The sequence below is a fragment of the Pinus tabuliformis genome, chromosome 7 (genome assembly GCF_031772625.1).
Source record: "Pinus tabuliformis cultivar Carrire ecotype Pingquan chromosome 7, CPIR1, whole genome shotgun sequence".
In the NCBI taxonomy this organism is placed as follows: Eukaryota; Viridiplantae; Streptophyta; class Pinopsida; order Pinales; family Pinaceae; genus Pinus; species Pinus tabuliformis.
In genome coordinates this window covers 1,000,779,576-1,000,802,422 of record NC_142293.1, presented here as the reverse complement: position 1 = coordinate 1,000,802,422, position 22,847 = coordinate 1,000,779,576, and positions in this window count along the sequence as shown.

The following is a 22,847-nucleotide window of genomic DNA, read 5'->3' as shown; positions in this document are numbered from 1 at the left end:
AGTAGAAGTGGTTATCTGGCTTGAATATGCAGCATTTCTTTCATTCATCCACCATTTATCCAACATTTTGTTGAGTTTGTAATGTTCCCGAGCATCTTTGAGATACAACCTAGGAGAGTTTCTTGGGGTGATAACAGGTCCATTATATTTCAATCTTCTCCTTGGACGCGACTATGTTTATGTCATGGGAGCTCTTGTTTCTTCACTTTTCCATGTGGTTTGTTTTCCGCATGAAGGAAGAATTGTGACTATTGATCAACTGTCGTTCATTGGTCACCAGGCGCCTCCTTTGCAGCCATCATCCCCTATCAGCTCTTGTTTGGAAGCAGTACCTTCCCCGCCACAGGTCAATTGTGTGACTACCCATTCTACCTCCACATGTGTTGATGATCACACAAATGGTATCGTGAATTATGTACTAGGGGCATTGGAACCCGAGCTGTCTTTGGTACCCAATGACATGTATTCCTCCCAAATCGTGGTTCTTCCATCTATGAGGATCTCTTGGGAGCCATGTTCTCGTATGGTCCATAAACAACAGTCATGAGGATAGTTCTTGGTCTTGTGTTAACCTCGTTAAAAAATGAAACAAGAGATGAGGATAGTTCTTGGTCTTGTGTCAACCTCATTAAAAAATGAAACAAGAGATGAGGATAGTTCTTTGTCTTGTGTCAACCTCATTAAAAAATGAAACAAGAGATGAGGAGAGTTCCTTGTCTTGTGTCAACCTCGTTAAAAAATGAAACAAAGGGTTCGGAGCATAGTTCCTTGTCTTGTGTCAAGCTCGTTAAAAAATGAAACAAGGGTTCAGAGCATAGTTCTTTGTCTTGTGTCAAGCTCATTAAAAAATGAAACAAGGGTCTTGAGGATAGTTCTTTTACTGTGTCAACCTCATTAAAAAATGAAGAAACTCCCTTTTCAAATTGAGTCTTTGATTAAGATCTCGTAAAATCCCAGTCAAGTCTTTCCAAGATCTCGCAAGTGAACCTTCATTCCATTCACCTAGTTGATTGAAATGAATCTTGGGGGGCATGTGCCTTGATTGAGCCATTATGCTGGTGGCATGCAAACTTATAGCAAGCATAATTTTTCATTTCAAGCTTGTGTAAACATGAAATTGAATCCAAGCAGAGTTTTCCATGGTTCAAGCTTGTGTAAAAATGAACCCATGCCCAATTTTAACCCTCGTGATCGCCATTTTTATCTGCTAATTTCTGCTAGATGAGCCTTGGTTGTTTCATTCCATTTCCACCATCTCTTTAGCCGATCATATGCTTTCACTTGGTTGTTTTTCCTTTCCTGAGGGACCGCAACGATGAGTGGTTTTATTAGCTAGCCTCTTAACCATTACATGTTTTGAGAAGTTCCACCATTGCCGGAACCAGTTGCTACCATTTATACCACTCGTTCCTCTAGGACGAATCACCTTTAAGCTCTTTTCTGACTCGTAAAAGATGAAAATATTTCTGAGTATTTTTACCTTTTTGACTCGTTAAAGAGAATAAAAATGGGGGTCCGCTTTCAACTATTTTCCAACACTTTAAAAACGAAAAGATGGTCGAGCCCTTGTCATTTCAAACTCGTTAACGGATGCGAAATGTCGTGTGCCCAGTATAAATTTACCCTTTTTCGGGCTAGGAGGCAATATTTATGAAAAAGGTACTCCTTCGCTGAAATGGTCAAGTGGTTCTCTCAAGTATTGTTTTCTACCTTTTCGGGCTCAAGAGACACAAACGTACTAAAAAGGACCATGTGGAGTTTTCTTTTATGTGTCTTTTTCAAACTCTCTTAATATGAAAAGACTTCGAGTTTTTCTTATGTCAGACTTGTTAAACCCTAACGAGATTGTACTTGTCATCATGACGAGACCGAGCTTCTCCCTCCTAGGGCTCGTTAAAATTTACTAGGTCAGATTTGTCTGAAGGAAAAACTTATATTACAAGCATATGTTATCCCCTTCAAGCTTGTGTTTCAAAAATAATTGGGGTACTTGCTAGAAATTTGTGGGAAAATTTGAAAGTATTCTATCGGTTGTATTAATTATTATGACAGCTTGTCGCTCTTGAACATCGACACTCTTTCTACTTCGTGTCGGGTTGGGATATCCTCACTTTATTATTGGCCTTTCAGGTTTTGGGTTATCCATTTTGCCTCATTCCATCTGATCCTTGCTGCATCATCATGGCCTTTGATCCCTTGGTACCAAAATGCTGCCAAACTCCGAAGTCGTGTCATCGATATGTTCAAGAGATTAATGCTTTTGTAGTTTGTATCCTTACACACCTTCCTCAGATTCTCTGTCTCATCCACATTCATCTTGTTCCTTTGTCTCACGTCGATGATGTGGGAAATATTATGGCCCTCCTTCGACCAATCACTTTCTGTCGACTTCAACTCATTATTCGGGAAGTTGATCTAGAGACTCCTTTCTGGTACCTTGGAGCTTGCATGCCTTAATGGAAAGTTCTTCGCATTCGATGACAGGTTTTCATTATTGGCCTTCGATTGGGTGATTTCACGGGTGTTCGACTTCAAATCATTCTTCACACTTCGTGAATTGTACTAGCGGTACCTTGAGAACCATTGACATTACTGATGGTCTCTCTCGCACTTGTTAACAGTTTACATCATTGACCATAATCAAGCGATTTTCTAGTATGCTCAAGTTTAGCACATCTATTCGCATATAATAATTTGTACCATGATCGGGTTGGGATTCAAGACCCTGGGCTCAGATTATACAAGTCCAGGTTGCGCTTGATTCATGATTGTATACATGACTCTTTTGATTGGATGGTTGCGACCATACCTGAGTCTTTTATATGGTACTTCTTATTGGATGGTTGTGTCCATACCACAGATCGTTTATGTTTATCTTCTGGATGGTTGCACCCATGCCTTATGTGAATGTATTTCCTTTCACTACGTACTCGTGTATCAGAGATATCAATTGTACTTGTGTTTGTAGGTTCTCCGCGATGGTGTTTTGTTTCAGTTATGGATTCGTAAAGAATTTCAACCCTCCCTCTCTCTCAGCCTTCGTGCTTTAGGGGGCATCTGTTACACAGTAATTTGTCACTGACCCTGCATTCCTTGATCTCGGACTTTGCTGGTCTGTGTTATTGACATCTTCCTTGTGTCATGTTGCAAATTATGTGTCAATGTTTTCCTTGTCATCTTAGGAAGAATACCTCAATTCACTACTCCTGGAGCAGACCCTTTTTACCTATGTTTTTGGGTCGTCGCAGGACAGTAGTTGTTCCACCTGCGAAGATGGCCAAGATTGCACTAGCCCTAGCAAAGTCTTCCCTCTGTCTTTGTGTTTCACTCCTGCCGACCTACTTTTGGCAAGTTTTTTAAACAAGTCATCGAAGCTTCGAAGTGTAACAACTTCATGGATGGTCCTAGGGTTGATTGTTGGATCAGATGAGCTTGCCTCTCTCCTTTGGGATGGTTGTTCCACCTTTTGTGAAACCTCTCAAAGGGATAAGCTCTTTCTCCCATCTCTTATGGAAGCTCCTCCTCCTATAAATACTTCCTCCATGGCTGAGATCATCTAGCTTTAGAGTTCAAGAGTTCAGTTAGTGGAGGTAAAGTGTTTTGCTAGAGTTTGGAAGCAACCCCTTATGTAACTTAGCTTGGGATAGCTTTGTGTTGATTTGGTTTGATTATATTAGTTTTCTAGCATCATAATTTTGCCTTTTGGGTAGGAGAGAGATTTATTCATCCTCTTGGAAGACACTTCATGAGTGAAGGCTTGCAGAGACATGCTAACAGGACCCTTCAAGGACACTTACGACGTCAAGGCTTGGTTGTAAGTTTTACTTCAGTTTATATTAACACAAATCAACAATTTATTTCCTATATCTTATGTCGAATTGCATATTGATAGCTTGAAGCTCCTTGACCTTTTAAGTAGATCATTTTTGCCGTATTCTATTATGTTCGTTGTTGTTCTCTGTATGTTTTTTTCAGGTACAAAGTGATTAGAAGAATGAGAGCTGGAGCAACACAATGGGGACTTCAAAAAACTAGGATTTAAAGGTAGGCCTTCATGACATCAACTATCTAAGGAAATTTGCTTTGGTATTGTCTTTGTTGTGACTAGACCCACTCTAGGGCTAAAGGGGTTGCCTCTGTATATAGAGGGAACTTGCTTGCCTCACAACATTCAACCATTCAATTTTGGAATATGATTAAATAAATCTCCTTGAAATGATTATTGGGAATGTCAGTGATGCAACTAAGTGAGGATCTGAAAGCAAAAAGGTAAAAGCATGTAAAACTAACTATAAACAACTAATGTATTTTTGACTTTCTCCAATATTCAAATGTGAAGCATTACCCTCTTGAAGTGTTGTGCAAGAAATCAATTATACCTTAGTTCCTAAGTTCCTAGGAAAATAACAATGCACTGAGTAAATTCAATCACTGTATGAAGTAGACATTTAACCATTTAGTTTAGGATCATCATCATCTTGACATGGCTATTGAAAAATCCATTAACACAGTTAATTGACAATTCTGTTCTAAGAAAATGAATGACAAAACCGTAGGAAAATTAAGCAACAGTGTATTCTTATTACTTCAATCTTAATTCGGTTTGGAAACATAGTTGTTTTTCTCCACTAAATATCTTAGAAGAACAAGGCTACACAATTGTGATTTATCATTATGCTATTGATTAAAAACTGAAATGAAATATCATCCTAATTTAGAAAACAAATTTGCTGAAAATAGAGTAATGGAAATTGAACTAAAAACAACAAATGAAAAACCTCCTTCAGTGCAGGGGCGCTCTGCAACTAACGTGGATGGAATGCTTGCTAGTTAAGGATGCACTTTAAACGATCATTGGCAACACAAAATTTGTATTACGAAAAAAACTAAGTTTGAATACAGAGTATCATAAAAAGCTTGAACTTAACACGTAGTTCCTTCTAACTTCTTACTTCTCCTCTCGGTTCCATGCAACCGATATTTAAAGGAAAAAAACATAACTTTTTATGAGATAAACTTTCTACAAGTGGCTATTTCGAATTAAATTTAACATGTCTATTTATGAGATAAACTTGCTATAGGTGGCTAGTTCGAATTGTAATAGGACTGTTTAAACTTTTGATTAGCTACAGGTGGCTAATTCGAATTAGATTTGCAACAGAACTGTTAGACTCTTGATTAGCTATGAAAGAGAAAATCAAGAGTCCTACTGCTTTCGGATAACATACTTTGAATCCATTTTTGACCATGACCTTAGGCTTGCTTTTCCATCGGTATGGACCAAGTGCATAGGATAGAATCCATATGGAGATGATTCTAGAAATGCCCATATGGCCCAATTTTTATTTGACACATGGAACCTCCCAAACCATGAGAGTAGCTATGGAATCCATAGTTAGCTGCAAAATAGTTTGCATTCTGTAGCTAATTTGCAAAAATAAATTCAAATAGCAAGAACATGAAAATATAATATGGCAATCATTTTAATGCTTTCCTTAAGACAAAACCTAGAATTTATCATTGATTGGTTCTGTAATCTTATGAGAAAGTGAGGGAAAAAGGTGAGAAAAAATGTCAAGGAGAGGGTAATTCTGAGGTTCAACAACGGTTTGTGGGGTTTTGACTTCGTTGATAGATGGATCTTCGTAGACCAATGGTTTAGACGGATTAATAATGAGTGAATCAAAATCTTGATCAGATGATGAGGTGAAGAGATCATGACAACCAAGATCAGAAAATTTAGGATGTTGGTTAGCATCCTCATGGTTGGGTGAATCATACAGAGGGGTAGATGAAAAGCAAACAAACTCATCCTCCGTGTTTCCGGAAAAGATAGATGAAGGATCAAGTGGATTTTCAATGAGTAACTTATCCTCTCCATTGTCAAATGATGGACTAACATCTGGTGAGTCCTGCAAGTGATCAACAATGGGTGCATCCGTGGATGAAGATACACATGAAAAATAGTGGATGGCAATTTCACCAAAGGGGTTAGGAAAGAACAGAGGGGACTTGGACAAAAGGGAGTCATCCTTCGTTGAGTGTTGATGTTCAAGCTCCCACTCATACTCTTCATGAATGACATCTCATGTTGGTTGTGCAACACTTACTCCGTCAGTGGGTTGTTCCTCATTCACAACAAGTGGAGAGTTTAGAATGGATGAACACAAGACAACATCATCCAGAGGAACACCGAAGTGTGAAGACAGAGGTCGAAGAAAAGAATGCATATGAGAACTCGAAGGACTCACAACCAAATTTTCGTGAAAATCGAGTGGAGTGATGTTGGGAGAGTGTGAAGGATGAACAGGTGTGTGAGCATGATCCTCAACATCTCTAGGCAGTGGTGGAGCTGCTAAATGAGAGGGAGGCAGAAAATTAGTTGAGACAGTGCCCGCTCCCACATATCAATGAAGAATGTTGAGAGAGGCTTGATATCAAGCTTCCACTTGGGATGGGAAGATTTCTTAAGGAAATACTCAAACCAGTACCAAAGATAAGCAAATTTCATCTGGCTCTTCGGAGCTTGAAACTGCAAGTCACGAAAGTGCTGCTAAAAATCAATAAGGGATTCATGCGGAGCCCTCCGCCGCTGTAACAATTTCTGGTCAAGATAGTATGGATCAAAATGATAGAATGTGTCTTTAATGAGATCACAAAAGTGCTCAAATGAGTGCATGGTGTCAGCAGGTAGGTTGAGCACCCAACGAAATGGAGATTCATGAAGTGTGTATGCAAGCAGAACATCAGCATGTTCGTCAGAAAACTCATCTTCCTCATAAATCATGAAAAGAAGGTTTTATAATTGCTCAGGCTAGGCCACTTCGTCTTCACCATCATATGTGTGAGTGGACAAGAGATCGAAAATATTCCTTGATATGGAGACATCTTCACGATTCGAAAAACACCTCGGGGGAAGAAGAGTGCAATATTCCATGAAAGATATGCAAAGGTTCAAAACTAGATGAGAGGACACAACTTTTCATCAGGCCCTCCTTCTAGTGCCATAAATGTTGATGGTGTTTGACCCTCCAACATGTTAAGGGGATATCTCCGGTAAGAAGTTCCAATTATACCTTAGACCTTTTGGTGTAGGAGTCCCAGTAGTGGGTTGTAAGGTAATTTCTTGACTGCGGTGTCACACAGAGGCAAGTAGAATATCTCTGTCAGTAGTAAGGGTGTGACTGATGCAGTGAGTCAAGGAAGGTGTATGAGAGGTTCTAACACTTCGAAAGGGGAAGGAGGTGAAGGTGAGTTCTAGGTTGAAAGGGATCAGTCCCAACTCAGTTAGGAACACACAACACAAAGGACATGCACAGCTTCCAACAGAGCAGTCCACTCAGATGTAGCAGTCACATCATACAAGGTAAGATAACACGTACAACACTTACAGATCAATCCAAGACGAGTGTGACGGTTGTTATAGCAAGGTTCAATTGAAAGGTATGTCTGATGTTTGGCAGAGAATTCGACACAAACAGTGACAACATTAACAACATATGCAACACATTAACTTCAAGATTCATATAATTGCACGTGAATCAGTTCATACACAAGTACATAAGTTAAACAACACATATCATTAAAGAAACCGGAGTAGTCCAACTACAATAACGACATATGCATGAAAATGTGTTGGCTCTTATTATATAAATAAATGTAAGTCACAATCATACAATACATCCATGTAAGCTTGCTAGCCCCAACAACAGAACGTTACAACCACATCCGCCTTCTCCTCCAAAGAGATGTACTAGCTCTGTGTAATGGAGAAGATGAGGCACATTACAATATTGTCCAAGCCTTCTTCAAAATAGTCTTAGTAGAAGCTTGGCTGACCAAAAGCCCATATAATGAGTTATGAGGGACTATTTATAGCAAAGGGTGGGGTGACCCTTTACATTCCCCTTTGTGGCAGTTCAACTACCCTCATGACTCTTCACCTACCCTATGACTGTTACATCCAACTGTTGACACTTGACTTACACTTGACATGACTCAACATTACAATGCACATGTACTCATGTGAGACAACATGGCTTGAGAAAGCCTTGCAAGACATCACTGACACCCGGTCCGCTGTGGTGAGACCAACTCTTTGACATGCTTGTGATGGTGAAGTTAGTGAGTTAATGCCAAGCTTGGTCATCTGTGATGGTGTGCATGCACCTCATGGTGACATCTTGCTGAAGGGAACTCTTGCTTCTGTTGCAACCGATGTATTGGTTCAGCCCCTCCATACAACTCATCTACTAACATGCACATGGTCTTCTTGGGTGTGACTAAACTGGCAGCACACTGATGCATAATGTCTGTGTTGGTCTTCAAGTGTGTGCTGGTTGTCATGCGCATCAACTTTTTGAAGTACCCATTCGGCTCTAGTTGGACTTTCTTCTTGTCTTCGCCTTGGTGAGTGTGTTGAATGGGTTGGATTGCATGCGTGCGCACAATGACATGGATGATGCTAAATCCCTTGCATGCGATCAACCACACTGCTCACCATGCCTATTCCGTGTTAGCTGCTGGAATGGATCTTTAACTTTTTTGGGCGCAGTTTCATCCGTGAGTGCACATTGCGCCCACTGCTGTTCGCGATCCTGCTACAACTCATTCGTTTGTCTGTGCAACTTCATGTTCTTCCTGAGTTGCTGCTTCATCACATGCACCTCCTTCTTTGTTACATCTTCTGCCTTCACGTGATCCTTATGTTGTGCCATCACTCCATAGTCAGAGTCTCCAAAGTTGCTTTTATCATCAATGGACCTGCTTGAGCTTGCAACCTTGTTCCTCCTTGTGTTGTCAACAACCCTCCTCTTGCATTCGTTGCATTTGGTATGCTGTCTTCAGCTACTTTTCATGATGTTGCTCGCTGTGATGTTACCACTTGATGTCCTTGTCTACGAACAAATTGATGTCTTCGTGAGTAGGCAAGCTCATAGACAATTGATTGACTGCATCCCCAAGCATGCTCTGAACAATGTCCTCATCTCTGCTCTCTTGGAAACCATTGTACCTATACTGCTGAGAGGCAGATGAACACCTGCAATACCTGGAGACATGGCAACACTCATAGAAAGCAACTGTTAGTCGAAAACCAAAATGAACATGAGAACTAACTTGCAACATACATGGGTGAATGATCATGAAGGTTGTGCAATTTTGTCCGGGAGGTCGGGAGACCGACTGCCAAGACTTCTCAAGGCATAGTCGGGGCTGCTGGGAGACTGGCTGACTACTAGAATTGTACAATGCACAATCTAGTTTGGTTCTGACTGCTAGGATTGCGTAATGCGTAATTCCAGCTGGGAAGGACTGCTGGCCTAGGGACAAATCTACTCAATTTCATGGGCCAAGCAGCCACTGTCCTCCAGAAATGCACAAAACAATCCTGGATGCCAGTTTCGGGTAGGAATGCACAAATCTAGAGAGGAAGGTGAGTCTTCCTTTCTTAGATTGCGCAATGCAACCTTGGTGAAGGTAGAGCCCAGGCCAAGGTTGGCTTGACTCGCCAACGGGAAACTGAAAGCAAGTAAGTCAGTAAATGCATGGCAACACTAAGTGATAGAAAAAGTGATTGACAGTGCATGCAAAACATGAATGAAAGATTCAACAAACAAATCAAAATGCATGTGGGTGAGGCAGTTTGCCGGTTGGGTGAACATCCATGAAAAATAGTTTCATTCATGCGAAAACATTGAGATAGCAACGAAAACTAAAACAAAGTTAGGACAAGCTAGTATACATGTAAATGACAGAAAGAGTTCAACGAAATGAAGAAAACAATACTACCGCAAGCGAAAACACAAAAAGCAACATAAATGCAGCACAAGGCATGGGTAGCGGGCTTACCCGAGAACAGTTGTGCTGAGTATGCCAACTGCTCATAGATGTGATGTGGGATGTCAGAGATGCAAGGTTGATGTGAGGAATGAGCTCTACAGTGTCTATTTGATGAGTTTTGATAACATCGAGGTTGTGACATGCATGCCACAAATCTAGGGGAAGCAACACTTGGTGGGAGGTTTCTGAATTTCTCCTTGCATGTAACCTCCAATTGCTAAACATAGATCCCTGAAATAAGGTATGGCTTTGCATGCTACCTTGGGCAAAGCAGCCCATGCATGCAAGTCTATTTTGCTTAGTCCCGGAGGGAACTGATCAACTCAACTGCACAGGCAAGAGACTGCTTGACTGCTGGAGAAAAATGTGCATTTCTAGCTAGGAGCTGGGCTGATTTCCCAGGAGATTTGCACAATTTCTGGGTATAGCAGCTGACTGCTGCCCAGATTTGCGCAAATCCTGGGCTGAATAGCCTGCTGCTAGGAAAATTTGCGCAAATCCTGCTGGGAAGGTTGATTGGATGGATTGCGCAATCCTGGAGTCCAATAGGCTATCAGAGAGGATTGTACAATTTTTGGAGGGAAGGCTGGCTGCCCTCCAGAAATGCGCAATTTTCAAGGGGAAGATGCTTAGCCTGCAGCTGGACCAAGTCTGGGTGAGCAGCCTGTGAAGGGAAAAGATCAAACTATGATCGACATGCTGCCTTTGAGCAAGAAAGACACTGAAGCTTGAGGACTTGGCGAAGCAAGGCAAGCTTTTATGAAGGTTGGTAGGGAGGCTCAAAAATAGGCTAAGGCAAAATTTTGGAGGGTGGTTGTAGCTGCTACAATAGTTGGAAAGTGCAACACTTATTTTGGTGGGAGGCCAAAACTCAAGAGAACTTCAAGAAACATGGTAAGGTTTTATCCTCTTGGAAATATTTTGTTGTTGCAATAAGAAGACAATTTTATCCATTAGCATACATGCAAAAGCTATAATAGATTGGGAAAAATTTAGGAAAGCTAAGGGACAAATGTGCTAAGACATACTCAAGAATTTAGGAAAAGAGCTTTGATTTTGGTTATATATTTGTCCTCCCAAGATACTATACTGAAATACATTGGAGGATTACATAGTTATTTGAGACACACAATTCTCATGTTTAACCCTACAAAACTAGATGAATTTTGTGTACATGCAACTCATTTAGAAGCAAGAGGGAAGAATGTTTCTGAATAAACTAGTGAGAAGTCATTCAATTCTAGAGAAAAAGGAAAAGGGAAGTTCAAAGGCAAGGCTAAAAATAATGCTTCAGTCAAGAAAGATGGAGAAAAACTCACATGCAAACATTGTTCAAAAGAAGGCCACGATGAAGACCACTATTGGAAACTTGATCCTGAGATGAGACCCAAAAAGTTTGATAACAAGGAGAAAGAAAAGACTACTACAGCTACACAACAAGATCTAGGATATGATTCCAAAGATGAGACAAAAATCATAGCCATGTGATTGAAAGGTAAGGATTCAAATGTAATTACTAGTTCTTCTAGCAAACCCATTGAAACTCAAAATGAAAGAGAAAGAATAGAGATTTTTCATATTAGAGTCATCACAAAACATAACAAAGTAGACACTTTGTTTGATAGTGGATCACAAGCAAACCTCATATTAGAAGACATTGTCAAAAAAATAAATTTGGAAACTATTCCTCATCCTAAACCTTATCCTTTCGATTGGGTATGTGCCAATGCCAAATTACTAGTGACAAGAAAATGCATACTTATATTTTCCATCACTACAAATTTTATTGATGAGGTAGAACTTGGTTCAGTACCAGTTGATATGCAGGATTGTTTTGGGAAGCCCATAATTATATGACAGGAAGACATCTTTCATCGCCATGAGAACAAGTATCATTTTTTTAAATATGGGATTGAGTACATCGTTAGAGCACATAGAAAGAAGTTTAATTGATCACTTGTGAATGCTAGACAAATGAAGAGGTTTGTAAATGCTAGTCATAATTTTGTGTTGTTGACGGTTAAACATAAAGATGTTGGTGAATCTGAATCCTTCCAAGAATGTGATGCAACATTAAAATCTGATTTAGTTGAAGTTGTTAACACATGTGATAAGATGTTTCAGGAATCTGACATGTTTCCTCCTAAAATAGGAAAAAACATGAAGTTCAATTGCAAAAGGATTGTCCTAATCCAGACATTGGTATGAACAAGATGCCAATGTTAGAGAATGTAGGGGTCAAGGAGCAAAAGCAAGAGCTACTTGAGAAAGGGAACATTAGGTCTAATACATCTTCATGTGGGTCTCCTAAAGTTTTGGATTTGAAGAAGGATGGTGCATGGCGATTGCAATCACATTTGGTGAAGAGTGAAGCTAAATACAAGGCTAGACATGATAAACATCGTATTGACCATAACTTTCAGGATGAAGATGAAGTAAGGCTTTGCATCAGCAAAGAAAAGCTTCAAGATGAAAATAACTTGAAATTGGGTAAGCCTCCTTTGATTGAAGATCCAGGAGAGAATGTTTAGATTCTTTCAATAGAAATTTTCTCTCCTGGACATCTTGAAGAATTGGAACAAGATCCTATCCTTGATAGAAAAATAAGAACTTCAAGAAGAAGGAACAAGAAGCAGCTTCATAGGGGCTCAAAGGTACAAAACCAGGAAAATCAAAATGGATTGAGATTGGAAGGGTGAGGGAACTATACCCTCATCTATTTGTTGACAGAAAATAGTCTTTTGGAGGTCCAAAAGCTTCCAGTTGGGAGGAATGATCTAGGTTATTAGTAAAGTGATCAAAATTCAAAGTGTTCAAAAGTGCTCGAATCCTATACCAGATTGTAGATCTCAATGACTTGATTCCAACACAAATTGAATCTCTCAAACTGATACCATATTCTCCCAATATAGCGTTCTGATCATTTTCCTAAACATGTAAAAAATTGTAGGTTAGATGCAGGACTGCTGACTAGACAATATGTATGTTGATTGGGAAAGGTGACTGGATAGATTGACTGGGTTTCTAGGGAAAATGGTAGGATTCCACTTGGCCTCATAGCATCGATCAAAATTTATGTGTTTTTGATTGGTCAAATGTGTTTTTTGTTGGTCCAATGAGTGGGATCCATGTGGGTTAATGGTTGGTAGCCACGTGGCCTCCCAATGGTCCATTAAAATTTTGTTATGGCCAAATTTCCTCTGGGTGAATCAAACATGAGATCAGTGGGGTGGAAACATAGTGTCTTACCGCTACACTTCTGGGTGAGTCTTATTAACTATGGTGGCGATGTTTTATTTAAAGTGTATGCCGTTATGTATTGGGGGATGGGGCCATGACTAAGCCTTGGCCCCTGGTCACACTACGCCCATGAGACCACAGGTAGGGGAGCCAAGGGCTCGAGCTTAGCCCTGACCCAAGGTTTTTGACAACACATATGACATACCACCAGACCACATCATTACACAGAGTGCTTAGAGAGGGGAGCTAAGGTATGAGCAGGTTGAGGGCATATGCAGTGCCACAGGACCATAGGTCAAATACGAAGGGGGGTTTACAGACAACGCTGGGTGGAAGCACCATGAAATGGTCTCTCTAAAGTTCACATGATCTTTGGCAAAGAAATGACACTAAGGAGGAAGTTTGGATGGGTGTGGAGAATGGGGGCCAACACTAGGTTATATGAAAACGTATCTGACCAATGCGCTTGTGATTGGGGGCTCCGATGGATAGGGTGGGCTATTGGATAGACCCTCAGCCACATGGGGCATCAAGTGACCATGACCCTGATCCTTAAGGGGCTAAGCCAGCAAGGGTGGGCCATTGGTCTTGGCTATTAGTCGCATCGCCATATGACCCAATTTTTCTACTCATGGAGGTCAATGGGCATTTAAGCGAGGCAACAAATTGCACCCAATTCAATGTGAATCTCGCTGGTGTTGGGAAAAATTGTCGCTTGGTGGTTCCAGAAAAGGCGGATTCGTAGGATGGATAGCATATCAATGTAGTTTGTAGATCAATTAGTAGAGAAAATTTTGAGAGAGTATAACTTCTTCAATTTTTGGCTAAATTGAGTGCAACAAAATCCCAACTAGGGTTTTTGAATGTTTTGAAGCCATTGAAGACATAATAGTTACATTTGGAGCACTATGAATCCACGCAAACACAAATTTGAGCACTTAATGAAAGGGGCCCAACATTGCAAGTTGGACCAAGAGTTGCAGACCAAGAGAGGGGTGAACTCCTTTATGATTTTTGTTGGTATGTGTTTTTGATATGGTATATTGTGAGATTTTGTAGTTTTCTATGGTGAGAATTTTGAGATTCTTGATTCGGATTGTCCACAATCTTCATTTTCCAGTCTATGTTTCAAGTCTATAGCAAGACTCATCATCTGGACCAATGTGAAAATAAGAGAAAGGAGAGAGGGAATAAATAGGGATGGATGAAATAAAGGAGGAGGAGAGCCGACCAACAAATCTACTGGATGCCTGAAAACCATAGGAAAGAAAAACTATAACAAAACATGAATGCAATGTCTAATTTTTAATATTAAATATTTAATTAATTTGTATTAGTTTTATTTGTTAATTTTATTTTAGTTTTTATAAATTGTTATATTTTTTATTTAGTGATTAATATAATACTTAAGATTTAGTATAGTCTTACTATATAAATATTAAAATAAAAATCATAATAATAATAAAACTTTAATTATTAGTATACATAATACAATTATTAGTAATAATTTTCATATTGCCAATAAATGCTTTATAATACTAATAATATATCTATATCTATATCTATATATATATATATATATATATATATATATATATATATATATAATTATTATTACTTTTAGATTTTAATATTAATTATAATTTTAGGAAATAATAGCTATAACCATTATTAATTTAGGATAATTTTTTAACTAACGGGAAATAAAGGGGAGGGGTCGCATGAAAGGGTGAGGTGTGGTGGAAGGAACAAAAAAATGGAGAGGAACCACACTGAGGGGGAAGGGAAGGGAATAAAGGAGAATAAGAGGGGGGGCCTGGGGGCTTATGGAAAGGGGGAGGGAGGACACAGAGTAAGCTTTGGTTATACTGGAGAGTAAGGGAATCCAATTTCTACTTACTTCCAAACCCCCATCCCTATTGAGATTGTGAGGATGCTTAATGATTTCAAGGGCCTCATGAATTTTGCGCTTATACTTATGGTTTTCATTAGCGATAATTTTAGTGTCTTCCAAGTAGATGTGATGACAAGTCTTAGCTGAGTGTTTAGTTAGGGCTGAAGATAGTTTTCTGTTATTTTTGAAGTCAGTGTTATGTTCTTTAAGTCTGATCTTGAAGGTCCTTCCTATTTCTCCAATATAACAATTTCAATAAGAACATATGACCTTATAAAGCACAAGTAAAATTTTTATTATTAGTATTATAAATCATTTATTGGTAATATGAAAAAAAATTACTAATAATTGCATTACTTATACTAATAGTTAAATTTTACCCAAGTAACGACGAGCAAGAGTAGAGACAAGGAAACAACTGATATTGAGGCCCTCACTTGCCTTGTCAAGAACTTGACCACCGAAATGTCTGAACTCAAGCAACGAAAGACGGACACATTCGCGAGAATTCATCTGCCCAGATAGAGACAAGCAAGCAGTTCATGAACCAGCTCATCAAGTAACAACTGGTTTGGTTTCAAATTTGCGGAGAAGCCTGTGCTCCAACTCAATCAATGCGCTGATCCTAATTTCTGTTCCTTCCATGAAGAGTTTCATTTGGAGAACTCTTGTTCAGATTGGAAGTGAGTTGTTACCTCTGTCTGCAGTCATACACTCGATGTGGATGGCGACATACAGGAGCAACTAGAAGACACTGATGATAACAGATAGGTTTCACTTGATGAAGCATCAAGTTCTGGGAACATGGTGAATGCATATCAGTGATCACAAGTAATATCAAAGACGAACATCGAGAAGCATCCCCAAAAACAAAATGATCGTTACAATGTTAGAAGTAAAGGGGCTCCCCCTACACTTGGGGAAATGCAAGAGAAAGTGAGACAACAGATAAATAAGGATGATCCACAGGCTGCTTCCAAGCAACAAATACAAAGCAAGTCCAGGAAGACAACGATGGATAAGCATACATCCATGGGAAACTAGTTGCAAAACACTCTGACGAATAACATGAACATCTGTTCCACCTCAGACATCTCGGCGAGTCTACCACCTTTGGATTACAACATAGTCGATAACATGAAGAAAACTGGAGTGAACATGAGTTTGTTCAAGTTAGCCAAAGTCCAAAGTCAACGAGATATCCTGCTGCATGCATTAGGATAAACAACAACAGACAATGTGACCTCCACCAGCAAGGGAGCAAACACATGTCCCAGATCACAATCTACTGTGCTTAATACATTTTGGATGGAAGAAGCAGACTCAGGTTCCCCCCCCCCATTCCTTCCTTCATTCGAAGTTTTCAATTACAGTGTTCACAACTGCTTGGTTGATTTTGGCACGGCGGCCAACGTCATGCCACTCTCCATTGCTAAGAAGATCAATGCACGATGGAAAGAAATATTCTCGAGAATCATCCAACTTGATAGAACATCAGTACCGGCCATTGGTGAACTTTGAGATGTGATCATCCGATTATCTTACGACAGTCGAGTTCACCAATGCATCAACATAGTTGTTGTGGACATACCGAAAGCATATGGCCTGCTACTCAACAGAGACTAGTCCAGCAAGCTAGATGTATATTTTGCTACGGACTAGTCTCACATGTGGCTTCCATACAAGGGCATATGAAACCAAATCTGAGTGTTATCCGAGAGGTATATGAAACAAAATGTCACTCCCCTTAATGACGAGAATGAAACACTGGCCTTCACAGAACTCATGTTTGGAAACTGCTTCTTGGAAAAGACATTGGAGTGTTATCTTGCATGGCTAGCTCCAACCTCATCAGAAAAGTAGTTGGGACTCCTTCCTCACCCAACTGATGATAATGAAACTTGTACAATTTGTTTTTTTATAGTATTAGTAGTAGCAACAACAATAGTAGTAGCAGTACCAGTACGCCAAATGGTCCATGTACATACGAGCTATGGGCTATGAGCCTTGACAAGTCGGGGACACATGATGGCCTAAAGACTGAGTGTATCTTAGTCATCCAAAACAATGGACAATGCATGATTTTGAGCTTTCTAAAGTTCGAAGGCACAAACAACGATGCTGATTATGAAGCACTCATACTGAACACACAAAGGACCAACACTACAAATTAAAAAACAACTTGAGAACCCACCACAGTCCAATGATGGCCAATCTAGGTACAAGCTACACACTATAGCAACGACAAATCGTCTATCGCTTGATCGAACAGTACCGAGATGGGTCTACACAAGTAGATGATGACCTAAGCACACATTGCACATGAGCAATCCAACATGAGATTCCAAGTAAAGGAGGAGACAAGCTATTGCATCAAGGAACATGTAACATATACATGTTGTTTGCACTCCTTTCACCGAAAAGATTGACTAATAGTTTAAGTGTTTGGATTACTTGCAAATTTCGTCATCATACTTGATTTTCTAATGTAAATCCTACTTGTAAGAAATATGAGAAACTTTGCTTATGCATTGACTTCAGAAACTTGAATCCTTCCCGGAATAAAAACAACTACCTCGTGCCATCATCCGACCCCATGTTGAACACAACACCTGAAACAATGGTGTTGTCTTCACTTGAAGGTTTTCTGGAATGTCACTAGGTTTCGGTAGCGAAGCCTGGTGGACATGCATTGGTCTACGTGAAGCTTGGCCCACACACGTATCATTTGTAATCACTGGGTAGGAGGATTCACAACCCTCCAGCCAATGGCCAAGATCTCAAACATTATTTTCAATAGGTCGGGTCGCGCCCGTGCCATGTACATAGTATGCTTGCTACTTGTTGTTTCATTTGGTTTGTTTTGCTTATTATCTTTGCTTTCACTTTGTTTGATTATGCTTACTATTTTTGTTCAAGTTCATTTTATTTGTTTGATATATTACTATTTTTGTTTCTGGAAATAAGTGCTACCAACTACTACGTTCTGGCTTTTAAATAGATTATGTGGCTAAAATTTGAAGAGACTTGTGACAGTGCAGCGCTTGGCCAGTCTTGTGTCCATTTTCCCTGTTCTTGGTTACAACCTTCAGCCGATGAAGCCCTGATGAAAAATACAGACTGTTTGTAAGGGAAGATTTGGTCCAACCGTGAACCTGTGTCCACATTGGGAAGCCCCATGCCTGTACTCAGCCTTCTTCTTTGTGTGTTTAAGTTAATCCAACTAGTAGAAATGAAGAAGGAGAAAATATAAATGAGAAAACCTATGTCAGAGGTATTACATGCTTCTTTGAAGGAAAAACCTCTTCTTCTCTCAATAAGTTGGGATCCCTCTTCTATCCCAAAAATAAATAAGTGCCTATGCACAGTCCTCTTAAAAAATACAAAGGCGAAAGAAGAGAAAGGCTTCCTGCTCAGAGAGGTGAAGCATGCAACTCCACTGAGGTACTGACCAGGCTCACTGGTAGTGGAGCAATGTGTGTGTTCCTGTGTGATTCCGCCGGGGTACTATCCAGGCCTTCTAGTAGCAGAGCAACACCAGAGATGAAAACTTATACTCTAAAAATCTTCAACTCGCGAGCTAAACTACTCTTCTCGGATTTGAAACACTGAGATCTAAGCTGAAATTTTGATTGTGTTTGATTGAGTTGGCAAAAGGTGAACAATGTATGTCCATGGGGTAAGTGGGGAAACTGAAGTAACCTGCATAGTGATTCAATACTCCTCGAAAGACCAAGGCCCTGTGCTAGTAGTGAACAGAAACATAGAAGCTGGAGTTCTACCAGTGTGTCGCCAAGTGTTGTAGCGGCTACAACCACCCTCCAAAATTTTGGCCTGCACCAATTTCGGAGGCTCCCTTGAAGAGTTCACTTAATGACTGCACACACTCGGGTTCACTCCATGAGCTCACGTGAGTCCTTACATCTGCCTTGCTTGTTCATTGCCTTCAAGTCTCTACATGCTGATTAAGTCATGCTTGTGACCGTGTTTTGGTTATGATTAAAGTATTCGCTTCGTATGTGCTCTTTGTATTCGCTATGAAAGCATATGTCACACTCACACATGGAGTCACATTCACTGTTACACAAGCATTGTTTCAATCAATGAACGAGCAATCATGAGTGTCGTGCTTATCACTTACACCGTCAGTCAGTCTTGTTGAACATATGTTTCTAGATGGTTTGGTCCTTTCGTCATCAAGTCATGCAAGTGTGTGTCGTATGATCACCTATGCATATATCAATTGTTCACACACTTAGCCATTTTTGTTGAAGGTTCTGATGACCTGACTCCCCTCTGATAGCAGGACCATCACCCTGTCATCTACTCGATCGACTGTCAACCAGAAAAGTGCAGAAGCACCAAGCTAGTATTTTCAAGATGTGCTGCCCACAAGCAATCCAATCAACTCTCATGCTGTTCACCCAGAAAGTCGGACCTGAAATTCACCCTGGGACCAACTCCCCTAAAAAAGTGCGCAGAGGCCACTGACCTCACCCGCTCAATTGACTGAGGAAATTGCGCAGACAGGCCGAACAGACACCAAGTGCCCACCCCTCTCTCCCTCAGAAAATTGTGCAGTTTTCCCAGTCAGTCATCTCGACAGTTGACCAACTGTTCATCTCAAAAATTGCACAGTGTTCATGAGTAGGCCTTCCACTTCCCATCAGCCAGCTCAACTCAAAAATTGTGCAGATGTGATTAGCAGGCCAACCTCCTAGCCTTAGTGCAGTTTTCCTTGCCAGCAACAAACTACTAGTTCCCTCTGGGAATTGTGTAGTTTCTACTGCCAGTCTCCCAAGTATCCAACTGGTAGTTCCCTCTGGGAATTGCACAGTTCTGGCTGCCAGTGACCCCCGCAGCTAACTAGTAGTTCCCTCTAGGAATCACGCAGTTCTGGCTGCTAGTGACCCGGGCAGTTCCCCAGAAAAACTGCACAATCCCTGTGTTAGCCTCCTGCTGCAGCAGGTTAATCATCTTTCATGATCGACATTTTTACATGCCAAATATGTCGTACAATGCATGCTGCAATGCTCCATGTTTGCTACAGATGGCCAAAGAACTGTCCATGAAAGTGTGCTAGTCTAAATGCCACTTTGTGTTCCAATTTTTGGTAAGCAATTCATTTTTGGTTTGAGGCAGTTTTTCAATTGGATGACTTCAAGCGAGGCATGTCTAACTCCCCTTCTTCCTCTTTCCCCAAATCACTCACTAACTTCCCCCAAAGAGGTCAATATCTGCTTGATACCTCTTAGTTTCATCATTCTCCATATCATTTGCCTTGGTGAAGATCTGCTTCACTCAAGGAAGGTCCATACTGCTTCTATGAGTCATTTTCCCTCTTAATAGCCTAAGATTCACATACTTAGCGCTTTCTTATCACTTTTCATGTTAACTACTAACCTTACTATGTAGCTCCCTATCTATTTCCCCTTCCCCTACTAAAACTATGTATATTACTCCCCTATATACTTATCCCCTCCCCCTGGTTGAAAGATAACCATATACATCCTTGGGAATTGCTAAGTTTATTTGAAACTTAGCAAGAGCCCTCAATACCCCCTCTAACCATCTCCAAAATGCATAAGGACTCATTCCTTTGGATAGTTTCCCTTCATATGTATAAAAATCCATCTTTGGGCCTTGTTTTACCTTTCCCAAGGCATGAACCCCTTTTTATAGGCCAAACCCTCCTTCGATTCGAATCCCCTCCCTCCAACGCGATATCGTTGTCGGAGGTGCTAACAGTTTTGGCCGCATATATATATATATATATATATATATATATATACACCATTTCCCTCTCCTCTGATGCGATATCGCTATCGGAGGCCCCCCTTATCATATCTCCCCTTTATCGCATTATACATATCACGGCTGTCCGATCAAGCCTCAGATCTGACGGCCCGTATTAAGTCGCAACCCCCATTTCGGCGATCACAACAAAAATGAAGTCACGCCCCATGCTCTCCAACGCAAAACGACGATTTAATCTCAGCCGCCCATTCAGGCCCAGAGATCAACGGCCCACATTTAATCGCATCACTCCTGTATGGCTCTGACCAACGGAGCCAAAAAATAATATAGCGCGACATAAAGGCATTTCGGGTCCGATGGGTTTCAGCGTTTCTATGTGGCAACCCCATGACCCAGCCGATAGCGAAATGCCGACTTAATCTCCACCATCCATTTGGGCCCTCAAATCAACGGCCCATTTTTGATCGCATTGCCCCATATATTGCTCTGACTGGCCGGAGTCGAAATAATAATAAGGCACGACATATAAATTTTTTGGGTCCGTAAATGGCCCCTTGTACAGCGAAATGGAAAGGCTCCGATGGGCCGGAGCCGAAAAGTTATAAAGAGCAGTTTGAATGGGTTTTGGGTCCGCTTATCATTTTTATTAAAATCCACCGAGTTGGCTTCGCCGATGGGCCGGACCCGATCTAAATCAAAAGGGAGCCTATAATGCATTTCGGGTCCGCAGGGTTCATCGCTCATCGGAGGCATTATGGTTTGGGATTTGCCGATCCGCTGATCGCCGATTTAGCGCCAGTCGTTGGATCGGCCCGCGCCGGATCCGATGGCCAGGATTTAGTATTTTGCACAGTGTCCGCCTAGCCCCAAATTTTGATGAAATTCATGTTTTAAAGGCATTCTGCCTGTTCATAATAAAAGGGCCATTTTTAATGTTTTGTGTGCGGTGCCCATGCCCGCCCAGGTATAAAGGAAATGATGGTTTCCTTAGCCATTTTGAGATCGCTCCAGGCCCAAATACTTCCAAATGTAGGGATTTCTCCTCGGCATGCCGCCAGAGCTCCTTTATTCGACCCAGTGTTGCAAAATTTATCAGTTTAAGGACCATTTTTGATTGGCCATGCGCCGATAGCATTCTAGGGGCCACGGAAAGCACTTGCAGCAGTTATTTTGCATTCAAAGAGCAGAATGGGGCGATTTGACAGTTATAGAGTATCAGTTCAAAATATCAGCAGCCTAAAAGCAACAGAACATTAAAGAGGCCCCCATCAAAGTCAATAAAGCAGCTCAGAGCCATCAAAGCCCACCAGATCATAGTTATGAGCATTAAAGCCACTTTGCAGTAGCAGAACCGCCTAAAGAGGCAATTCAAGTGTTTAAAGCCCAGTTATTGCCAGAACAGTGTATAAAGACACCTGAGAGCAGCGTTGCAAGTTCCCAAGGCGCAGTTATGGCAAATTGCCAGTGCATAGCTCCAAAGGACCATATTAATTCATTCTTGAGGCTGCTGTCCCTGTGCAGCTGATTAGATAGATATTTTTCCATTCATTCCAATAAATGTTAGGTTACAATCATTCATTTCTCCAGATCTGCCCTCAGATCTGCTGTTTGTACATATTTTTAGATATTTTCTCTATAAAGACCACCCTCTGTATAGTGTAAAGGGTTGGTTGGTTGTATTTCTCATTCTAGACTTGCGCTATAAGCTTAAGAACTTCTGTAATCAAAGATTGCTGGAATATTTGCATCTGAACTGGCTGGTTGTGCTTTCAATGGCTGAAGAGCTTTGATGTGGAATTCATGTGCTTGCTCATGGTTCAATAAGTCTTTCCTCCCTCTGTTTATCAGTTTATATGTATCTGTATCATCTGTATATCATAATCTAAGTTGCAGGAATAAGGAATAGTTCAGAGCTGGCTTTCATGCCCTTTGTGCTCAATTCTTGTAAATTTTCTATGTTTTCCACTGAATTAGTGATAGACATGCATACTTAATTGATCATGTTTAAGCTATTTCTCATTTATGAATGCTGTTTAGGAATCCTTCATTGCTCCTATATAGTCTTCATCCACTTTCCCTCTTTGGCTGGATGAGAGATCCTTAATTGCCTCTCATC